Raw genomic sequence first — 12010 nt, 5'->3', positions numbered from 1 at the left:
CAGGCGCCCCAAGATATTATTACTGTTATGCACTCTAATGATGAAGATGTTTTTCACATCATCTGATAATCACATCAATAAAAATCCATTCGAATTCCGTTCATATATTTGAGGTTGTTTTTTTTTTTTTCTTAAAGCAAATGCACTACAATTCAATTATGAGCAAATAATTTAAAACTTTTTTCAGTAAGTATTTTGGGGGTGGGGCCCCTGGCAGCCTCAGTCTGTAGAGCATGCGACTTTTGATCTCTGGGTTGTGAGTTCAAGCCCCAAGCTGGGCATAGTGCTTACTTAAAATAATAATAATAATAATAATAATAATAATAATAATAATAGTGGGGTACAGAACTATGCTAATGGTTACACTGCCATCTTGTGGCCTTTGGGGGTAGTGTCCATATCTACTAGTTCTAGATATCTTTCCCTGATAACTTCCCAGAGTAGAAGAAGGAATATGACATGAGGCTCATGATTGGAAGTTATCTATTCTTTACACAAGCTATCTGGCTACATCTAACTGAATCACATCTTCATAGGGACTTCCAAAAACAGACCTTTCAAGACAGATAATGAATCCTGTAGCTATCAAACATTACTTCCTGGGGAATCTGGTTGGCTCAAGTCAGTAGAGCACGGGACCCCTGATCTCAGGGTCATGAGTTCGAGCCCCATGTTGGGTGTAGAGCTTACTAAAAACAATAAAAATAAATGCTTCCAAACTTTAAAAAAAAATTACTTCTTTACACTTACATTTAATTTCTCTAGGGCTTTCCCTTGCCTCCTTGACCAGCTTGGCACCCGTTACATGCTGCCATAGCACTGAGCGTCAGCGTCCTGGCCCTCAACTCACCTGCTTGCAATTAATTAGCAGCCTACCTTCCCTGCTAGACTCTAAGCTCTTAGGTGCGTGGTGGGGAGGAACAGGATAGTGGTTGTATTGTTTACCTAGTACGGTCCTTGGTACGTACGGTCCTTGGTACATAAGAGGCACCCAATAAATATTTGCTAACTGAAGAAGTTGTTGGACTGAACATGTAGCACCTACATTTCACACGCATGCAAATAGTATAAACCAGAGCTACAAACCTTTACTTAATCTCTCCTTTATCTGACCTGCTCCTAAAACATGATTCACTGCTGTGTTCCAGGTTTTACAACCAGCAATGAACTTAAACCTCATATAAGGCAGCGTTCATGTCATAAACTTCTGTCTTTTGATTACTCCTGCATAATTCTAGCTGAATGGATAGCCGCATGCGACCCTATTTACTTATAAAAGGGAACAGGCATACGCTGATGGCCACGACGGCCACAGCCGAGCCCCCAAGGTCTTTCCGCCTTCACCAGGTCAACCGCACACCACCTTCCTTTATAACCCTTCCTACAATGGCAGACAAACTTGGTCAGGGACTGGACCAGGCAGGTGCCTCCATTTCTGCACTTCCAGGTTCCATGGGGAGAAGGGGCGCAGCCCTTCTGAGTGGCTGGAGGTCTATGACTTCCATTCTGTCAGCCAGATATCTGGGGAACAAGAAGTCATGGGAACTTTCATTTTGGTCTCTCATTGGTTTATTTCCAAGTTCTATACTTTTACACTTAGGCTTTAAAACATAGCAATCCCTCTGCATACAGATAAGACAAAAATTCAAGCTTCACTTTTAGAATTGGACTCTAGAACTTTACTGACATTCTTAGTAGCTAAAACCATATTGTCATATTAACATATCAACCAGGGCACTAAAGGCCATATTTTACTCCCTATTTCATCATGTGGTTGAAGAATCCTAAGTCACTAAGGCGGACACTCAGCTCTTAATAAGCAGTTGACTTCATCCAATACAATGGCATAAGCAGTTTCCAAAGTTTTACCCAAACAGTCTCAGAATCAAGACAGATGAGAATGTGGTAGCAAATAATGTGATCGCTTTAAATAATCTGCTTTCAAACCACACATGCACACACAAAATCAGAGAACAGAGATGTTTAAAGTGTGCTCTGGGGGCGCCTGGGTGGCTCAGTCAGTTAAGCATCTGCCTTCGGCTCAGGTCGTGATCTCAGGGTCCCGGGATCGAGCCCCATATCGGACTCCCGGCTCAGTGGGGAGTCTGTTTCTCCCTCTCCCCCTGCTTGTGCTCTCTGTCTCTCTCTGTCAAATAAATAAATAAAATCTTTAAAAAACAAAGAAATAAAGTGTGCTCTGCAGACTGGTGTCATGCCTCCAGCTGCTTGTTACTGGTCTACGTTGAGCTAAGTCCTGGATTGACAATGTGTGTTGAGAAGTGTTTACAGCAATCAGACATCCTCCTGACACCCAAGTGCGTGATCAATGGCGCTTCTAGTCGAGCACTTCTAGAAGCGTTTGGGTGCTGGGGAGCTTGGGTCGTGAGTTCAGCATGTAGTGTGAGCTGCCAGCTAGTCCTAAACAGCAGACCCACCTATCAGTCTGGATTGGAAATTAACACACACAGACACAAACCGGTTCCTCGCCACAGATGGTTCGAGAAGCAGTAGGCCAGCACTTCCAAGAAAGGTATTCTCAGCCACACTCAACAAGCTTGAAGTTCAACTGTACCCAATAAACAACCAAACCCACGAAGGACCTCTACAAAAGAAAAGTCACTCGGTTTGTTATTCCAGCCAGACCAGAACGGACACAACTCCTTCAGACACTCCTCTATGCATGATTTTTCTTCTTTTTCTTAAAGCAAGCTCTACTCCTTCATATACGTCTTTGGGAGCCACATTACCTCGGTGTGGAGGCGGGTCGGCAGTGAGGCAGGAAGGAAGAGTGCTCTGCATACCACCTCGTGCTTTCTGCACAAGGCCCCACGGTGAAAAGGATCTGGTGTGGCCCACCGAGGCGGAGCAGCTCCTAATTCTTACTGTCCAGAGGCACGCTCTTCCCTGTAGCTGCCCAGCAAGCAAGCGACCTAGACGGCAAGAGAAAGACACAGGACTAGCGATGAGGAGCCAGCAGCCTGTCACGGGGAACTAGAAACCTACGTGCTGGACCAACTCCAACCCAGCAGCACTGTCACCATGAGCCACATGCCCGTTTGCAGACCTGCAGGGAGCCCAGCTCTTGGCCCTAACTAGGAACAAAGCCCTTGCTCTTTGGGGGACTTTGTCTGCGCTGAGAAGGGAAGCAGGTCATTTCTGGGACGCTGCTATCCTCTACTTGGACAGTTCCAGGGGTGCGGCCTCCCGAGAGCTCCTAGGAGAGCCAGGGATAGTCGACTCCCCGAAGGCGGGCAGCCCGTTGGCTGGTCAGTAAGCTGTGACTTCTGCCACATGCCTTCCACGGATACCCTGAGGCTCAGAGACTAATGCTAGCTTGTGGTGGGCGCTGAACCTGGAGGACCGTGAGGACGAGGAGTTGGAAGCAGTCATCTGTAGGCAGAAAAAACAGGTCTACAGAGGTAAGGGAATGGAGCAGACATGCGAAGAGAAGCAGAGATAAGAGACCAAGTCCCCAGTGAGACAGAAAGTAGCTAACTGCTTGAAGATTTTTTTTAAAGTTTGTTTAAGTAATCTCGACACCCAACGTGGGGCTTGAACTCACGATCCGGAGATCGAGAGTCACCTGCTCTTCCAACTGAGCCAGCCAGGTGCCCCTTGATTTTTTTTTTTTATCCATTTCAGGCCTATTGCTGGGCATAGAATTAGAGATTCTTTTTTTTTTTTTTAAGATTTTATTTATTTATTTGACAGAGATAGAGACAGCCAGTGAGAGAGGGAACACAAGCAGGGGGAGTGGGAGAGGAAGAAACAGGCTCATAGTGGAGGAGCCCGATGTGGGGCTCGATACCGTAACGCTGGGATCACGCCCTGAGCCGAAGGCAGACAATTTAACCGCTGTGCCACCCAGGCGCCCCTAGAATTAGAGATTCTGAGCAGTGTTGTTTCTATCCTGAGTTTCCTGTTCTCAGGTTCCTGGAGATTTGTTTCTGTCCATGACCATGACCGTTTCTGCTCTTTATAATCCCTAAAGCTTGGCATACCTTGTTGTTGCCAATTCCCAGCGTGGGAAACTGCCTCACGAGAACACTTTGTCCCTGTAATATGTCCACCATCCATTTCCACAAGGCATTCATTGCACAATGCTGCATGCCACTGTGCACCCCTGCTCGACGTGTCCCAGCCCATGGGCTGGATGACCTTGCCTCTGAGGAGTGAAACGTTCCTTGCTGTCAAGAGTCTACTTTCTTACTGAACATGAGGCTCATCTTACTGCCACAACATAATTTCGGTTTCTAAATGATTATATATTGAACTTAACTAGATAGTATTAACATTACAGCAACAAAATTCCCATAGAAATTCCTAGAACACAGCGGAGTGCCTAATTCTGACCAAGGAAAAATTCACAGTACAATTTACAATTCTACCATACAAAGAGAAAGACATCTCTCTCTCTCTCTCTCTTTTTTTAAAGATTTTATGTATTTATTTGACAGAGAGAAAGAGAGCACAAGCAGGGGGAGGAGCAGGCAGAGGGAGGGGGAGAAGCAGACTCCCTGCCGGGCAGGGAGCCCGATGTGGCTCAATCCCAGGACCCCACGATCATGACCTGAGCCAAAGGCAGGCACTTAACTAACTGAGCCACCCAGGCACCCCAGAAAGACATATTTCCTTGCTGGTCATGAAGTTATCCATGGCCAAGGATGATTTATGCCTTATAATCTGCCTCTTGGGGCACCTGGGTGGCTCAGTCAGTTAAGCGTCTGACTTCGGCTCAGGTCATGATCGTGGGGTCCTGGGATCCAGTCCCACATCGGGCTCTCCACTCAGCAGGGAGCCTGCTTCTCCTTCCCACTCTATCTCTGAGCTCTCTCTCTCTCTCCCATTCACTCTCTCGCAAATAAAAATCTTTAAAAAAAAAATCTGCCTCTTAAAAGAAGTAGGGGGTGATGCACCTGGCAGCTTAGTTGGGTTGAGCATCTGACTCTTGATTTCAGCTGGGATGGTGATCTCACGTCATGGTCTCAGGGTCGTGGAGTAAGCCTTGCATTGGGCTCTGCACTAGGCATGGAGCCTGCTTGCGATTCTCTCTCTCCCTTTGCCCGCCCTCCGCCCCCCCACCCCCCCACCCCCCATTCCATGTGTTCACTTAACCTCCCTCTGTCTATGTCTCTCTCTCTCAAGAAGAAAAAGGAGGAGGAGAAGAAGGAGGAGGAGGAGGAAGCAGTTTTAAGCTGTGTTTTCTAGGGCGTGAAGTATGACCCAGCCGGATTGCCCAGGGAGTGCCTGAATGTCACTACTAGACCAGCCGCGTTCCCGTCTCCCCTAAATCAACAGTGACACTGGCTCTCTAGACCAAGCATTCTCAAAGGGGTGATATCAGACCCAAAGGGGTGAAAACTGGTCCTTGGAGGGGTGCCAAGTTCTTTTTTTATGTAAAAAGCACAATATACATTTAGTACATAAACAGACATAGAGTTTATGGGGGAGATCATTCCAAAAAAGATCTCTAAAAAGGCTTCCTAGGGGACCGTAAGAACAAGAAGTTGAGAAACATTTGTTTAGAATCAAGCTAAATCCCGAGTGTTCTACATGGAATGGTACAGAGAAGAGAACATTAAACAAGGTAGAAGTCAGAAATTCAGTTCTAGATTCAGCTCTGGCACAGCTGTGGAAACTTGAGCAAACCAATCTCTCTGAACCTCTGTTTTGTCATTTCTAAAATAAAGACAACAATGACCATAGAGTTGTCATCAGGCTCAAATAAAATTATGGATATGACTGTGTCCTGCCCTCATTCCTTTTAAAAAAATATTTTATTTATTTGAGAGAGAAAAAGTGAGAGGGCACGAGCGAGCACGGACAGGGGGAGGGGCAGAGGTTGAGGGATGAGAAGACTCCCTGCTGAACGGGGAGCCCGACATGGGGCTCGATCCCAGGACCCTGGGATCATGACCTGAGCAGAAGTCAGATGCTCAACAGACTGAACCACCCAGGTGCCCCTCTTTTTTTTTTTTTAATAGAGTTTTTTTAATTTATGTGAGAGAGAGCGAGAGAGAGAGAAAGAGCAGGGGGAGGAGCAGAGAGAGGGGGACAAGCAAACTCCATGCTAAGTATGGAGCCCAATGCAGGGCTCGATTGCACAACCCCGAGATCATGACCTGAGCCAAAATCAAGAGTTGGACACTCAACCAACTCAGCCACCCAGGTGGCCCTGCCCTCATTCTGAAGCCCTTTTCTTGACCTTTCTGACATGCCATTGCTGGTAGGATCCATAGTATGGACGGTAGCTACTAAGGACCAGCATCTTCCGAGACAAATATTTTATAACTAAAGGAAAGAAGAATGTTTGAATACCATCATGAGTGTCGTAGCGAGGACAGGAATTAATCAGTCTCAGCTATAAAATGAGCTAATTTACTATTATAGGCTATGTTCCTTTGGGCATTTGGGATTTTTGGAAAAATTATTCTGACCAGAATTGTACAATTCTATAAAAGCTCAATCACCTTCTTTAATTACCAGTGCATACAATTTACAAAGTTCACTCATTCATTCATCTACCTTGTCCTAAAAAGATTTAATGTGGCCTCATTCTCCATTGCATGTCCCATATGGTCTGCTCACAAGTATCCTTTGATTTAAGGGGCTACTGAGAGTACTAATCCCTTCCAGGTACTTGTAGATACAATTCTGTATCAGCCAAGGCTTTCCTGTGCTTCAGAGGAGTGTTCACTACTATTTGTACTTTGTTCGTTGCTCACATAGTTAAACCTGTATATCTAATAAACACATGTTTGAAGATCAATTTTTCTTAAATACTTAGATAGTCTTGTAAAGAATGTGAACTACAATTAGCAAATTTAGTGTGGCTGATTCAAATACGTTAAAAAAAGCAGTCAAAACATACAAGAATTACAAAATGTATTCCTCCTTATACTTTAATCTAAAATATTAACATTCTTCTAATTAACTTCATTTGTTCAAATGACTTCTAGGGTTACAATAGTTGTGTTGCTACCTTTCTGAGGTATAGTAACACTTGTTTCCATACCCTCTGAAGGTTACAGATGTCTGAACACAGAGAATTTGGAAAAGGGAGCTCACAGGTTTGGGGATGGGACTCAGACGTAGTTACCTTTCTTTAGATGATTCAAATGCAAGCTACAATCAACTGGCTGGGTCCATTTTTATATTTTGCCTTTGTTTGCTCGTAAGACTTCTAAGCTTAATACCTTTCTCATAGGATATACGTAGCTACATATATATATATATATATATATATATATATATATATGATCTTTTATCTATTGACACAAACTGAGATCTTCCTTGAAATGAGATGTTTCCAATAAACTTTTCCCTATCCACCATTCTGGGGTACATTGTTTTCGTTACTGTAAAGTTATTTATGCCTCAATAATATCTCATGGTCTGTAGGGTTATCTAGAGATTTCCCTTCCTGGGTGATGGACTCAGTTTGTCACAGCGCCCTCTTGAGGACATTGGCTGAGCCATCATCTTGGAACAATGCCTTCTTTTTGTGACCGTCAGTACTGATCAGTGCTTTCTTCTCTGTTTTTTCTTTTTAAATTTTTTATTCATTTATCTGACAGAGAGAGGAAGAGAGAGCGCACAAGCAGGGGCAGCGGCAGGCAGAGGGAGGAGCAGGCTTCCCACCGAGTGGGAGCCCGATGTGGGACTCGATCCCAGGCCCCTGAGATCATGACCTCAGCTGAAAGCAGAGGCTTAAGTGACTGAGCCACCCAGGCACCCCAGTGCTTCCTTCTCTTGCTGTGGGTTCCGCTATTTTCTGGGATTAATCTACATATCAAATCTATGACAGCATTTATTGTAAGATACACGCCACTTTCAGAGATGTGAAAATGTGGAACAATATGCACTTTAGAATCATTGAATTATGATCTTGAGTTTCTCTAGTTCCTCATACTCATCCTTTTTTTTTTTCTTTTTTTTAAAGATTTTATCCATTCATTTGACAGAGCACAAGCGGGGCAGCAGCAGAGGGAGAGAGAGAAGCAGGCTCCCTGTTGAGCAGAGAGCAGAACATGGAGCACAATCCCAGGACCCTGAGATCATGACCTGAGCAGAAGGCAGGTGCTTAACTACTGAGCCACCCAGGCGTCCCTCATCCTTCTTTTTAAAAATTTTTATTTTTTTAATTTAAATTCAATTAATTCACACACAATGTATTATTGGTTTCAGAGGTAGAGGTCAGGGATTCATCAGTCTTATATAACACCCAGTGCTCATTATATTGTGTGCCCTCCTTAATGTCCATCACCCAGTTACCCCATGGCTCCATCCCCTCCCCTCCAGCAACCCTCAGTTTGTTTCCTATGATTAAGAGTCTCCTATGGTTTGTCTTCCTCTCCGATTTTGTCTTGTTTTACTTTTTCCTCACTTCCCCTATCATTCTCTGTTTTGTTTCTTAAATTCCACACGAGTGAGGTCATATAATTGTCTTTCTCTGATTGACTTATTTCGCTTAGCATGATACCCTCTAGTTCCACCCACATCGTTGCAAATGGCAAGATTTCATTTTTTATGGCTGAGTAGTATTCCACTACATATATATTATGTATATATATATATATATATATATATATATATATATATATATATCCCCTCTTCTTTATCCATTCATCTGTCGATGGACACCTGGGCTCTTTCCATAGTTTGGCTATTGTGGACATTGCTGTTATAAATATTGGGGTGCAGGTGCCCCTTTGGATCACTACATTTGTATCTTTGGGGTAAATACCTAGTGGTGCAATTGCTGGGCCATAGGGCAGACTCATCCTTCTTAACAGAGAGAACGGGTATATAGCTATACATGATAGTCATAAACTTAATAAAAGAAATGAACTACCTGTGTATTAACAGTCCCTTACTTAAACAATAACAAAGTACACCCTACTACCGTCACATCCTGTTATATCCATCCTTCTTTCATATCACAACCACCAAATTGTACACTTTGTATTAACCTTCTCATTTGAGGATCTATCAAAGACTCAATGTATTTCAACTTACTATATTTACTATTTTCTTACTGATGTTCAAATGGCCATAATTTGGGCTGAATTATATTCCTACTAGGTGATACTGATCTGGCTCCACCTTGATTTTTTTCCTTGCCTCGAGATGTGGAACTAACCATCACAAGTCTTTATTCCTTTGTTGCAGAAAACATTTTAAAAACCCAAATGTGGTTGAGGGGTGCCTAGCTGGCTCAGTTGGTGGAACGAGACACTCTTGATCCTGGGGTTGTAAAAGTTCAAGCCCCACATTGGGCATAGAGATTACTTAAAAATAAAATCTTAAAAAAAAAAATCTGGATGAAATGGGTACACTTAAGAAGTGGTGGTGAGGGGCGCCTGGGTGGCTCAGTCGTTAAGCGTCTGCCTTCGGCTCAGGGTGTGATCCTGGAGTTCTGGGATCAAGCCCCATGTTGGGCTCTTCCACTGGGAGCCTGCTTCTTCCTCTCCCACTCCCCCTGTTTGTGTTCCCTCTCTCGCTGGCTGTTTCTCTGTCTGTCAAATGAATAAATAAAAATCTTAAAAAAAAAAAAAGCAGTGGTGAATCAAATGTTGCTGCTGCCACTTGGTGGGAACTGAGTAGCATAATCAGTTCACACTGATCTTTCCATTAAAATATTGGGCTGTTGATTCGACTTTTTTTAGACAATGAGGTTTAATCAATCATGGTATGTTTCCATTATATTAATAGTATTGAAGCACCAAAGATCAGTGTTAGTTCTTCAGAGCCTCCTCTCCACACCCCCTCCCAAAAAAGACTTAACGGGCATTTGCGAATACTTACATCTGCAGCAATATTGTACAGTTCTATTCTTCTAAAATTTTTATGTTTTGTTGCTTTTTAAATTGCAAAATCAGTCCATATTTATGGAATTAAACTTAGAAAATACAAACAAAAAGAATAAATTACAAATTGCCAATAATTTTACCACCTTACCATTATCAACACTTTGGTATACAAGCAGTCTTTGTACAGCAGTGCGGAACCACAGAAATGACCAGGCAAGCTGAAATGATGCAAAACTGATCTCGATAATCGATGGAAACTTGCTACTGTTCCATGATCTTTAAATTTTAAAACTTTTTCAAAAAGATGTATTTATTTGAGAGAGAGAGAGAGAGAGAGATGAGAGAGAGAGAGAGAGGGTGTGTGTGTGTGCGAGAGTGGGGGGAGGGGCAGAGGGAGAGACTCTTCAAGCAGACTCCCCGCTGAGTGTAGAGCCCCAACACCGGGCTCAATCTCAACCCGTGAGTTCATGACCTGAGCTGAAACCAAGAGTCGGAAGCTTAACTGCCTTTGCCCCCCAGGCACCTCTGATTCTAAAACTTTGAAAAATTTAATGTCAAAACATTAAAAAACTCTCTAACTGGTGGTGTACCAGTTAAGTAAACACGGAAGTAAGAGAATGGTAGAAGTAATATTTAGCACATTATAATTTAAACACTAAAAACTTTGGGTATTAAAGTATTTTATTTCTCCATAAAAAACTTACCAAAAGTAGTTTCAGCAGTACTTGCCTTCTTCTCATATAACTCGTGATACGGAGCAAGCACATGTTCTCTGTCTTGGCAAATTCTCATAATCCTTTCTAAGCTCGGATCAGCTTTCATAATTTTATCTTTAGTGTTTTCAATGTCATGAAAGATCTCTGAGAATTCCTTTAGTCTTAAGTTTTGTTGTTAGTGTGACTTCCTCTGGGACGTATTCATTTTTTCTCATATCAGTATATTCACAAAGCCCCTTTGGTGGCATGTCTGGAATCTCTGAATAGTGGCAGGGCTGATATATCCAAAGGCAGGTATTTATTCTATAACTTTATTTACACTTGGTTCAAATTTCATTCAAACATTATCGCTTTCTCTTTGCTGTACTTTTATCTTTCTTTGGCTAATTCCCTCTTTCAATTACCCGTTTTTGTAAGATGTCACTTGGGTTTATCACTCAAAAGGGAGACACGAAGGCGACATCATCATGGGCTTTGCTGTCTGTGAACTGGAAAACAGATGTGCAGTTACCAATCACAGATTTTGAAAGAAGTGATCATGACATGTATCTGTTATTCATATAGTACCTTGTGGACCGAAGAACTGGCAGTGAAGGTTGTACTTTATGTGATTACAGTTACTGTACCACGGTAACTAAAATTTGAATTGTGTTGCTGGAGGACTGGTGTTAACTAAACCATGGTTGCTGACATCAGTGTATGTCAAAGCAAGGAAAGCCTGCATATCCTTCCCGTCTTCTTCTATTCAACTGTATGCATAATTATTAAAAATTGGGTCATCCTTGTGGCACATATAATAAACCGGCTATCATCACTCACCCCAAAGACCCACTATTGGCTTCTTTTCTGTAGGAAAGCTAAAGTCTACATTCTCCAGTTCCCATCTAGAACTCTGCATGTGACCTCAGGTCCAAGCAGAGGCAGTAAGATTTGTTCTAAATAGTTTCATGGTGTGATTCTTGTTTTTCCTGGCTTTTTCTGTCTTCCTAAAGCCCCTTAAAGCTATAACGTTATAGTAATTAAGACAGGGTGGCATTGGTGAAAGAATAGACAAATAGATCAATGGGACACAATAGAGACCCACGTAGATACAGGCAACCGATCTTTGACAACAGAGCCAAGACAATTCAATAGAGCAAAGATAGCTGTTTCAACAAATGGTGCTGGACATCCACATGCAACAAACAAAAACACCAAACCTAGACACAGACCTTACATACGTCACAAAAATTAACTTGAAATGGACCATAGGCCTGAGTGTAAAACACAAAATTATAAAACACGTAGGAGATAACACAGGAGAATATCTAGATGACCTTGGATGTGGTGATGACTTTTTAGATAAAATACCAAAGGCACGATCCATGAAAGTCATAGCTGATAGGCTGAATTTCACTGAAATTAAAAACTTTTGTTCTGTGAAAGGCAATGTCAAGAAAATGAGAAGACAAGCCACAGACTGGGAGAAAATATTTGCAAAAG

Source organism: Ursus arctos, unplaced genomic scaffold (assembly GCF_023065955.2).
Source record: "Ursus arctos isolate Adak ecotype North America unplaced genomic scaffold, UrsArc2.0 scaffold_6, whole genome shotgun sequence".
NCBI classification, from domain to species: domain Eukaryota; kingdom Metazoa; phylum Chordata; class Mammalia; order Carnivora; family Ursidae; genus Ursus; species Ursus arctos.
This window is presented reverse-complemented; position numbering follows the sequence as displayed.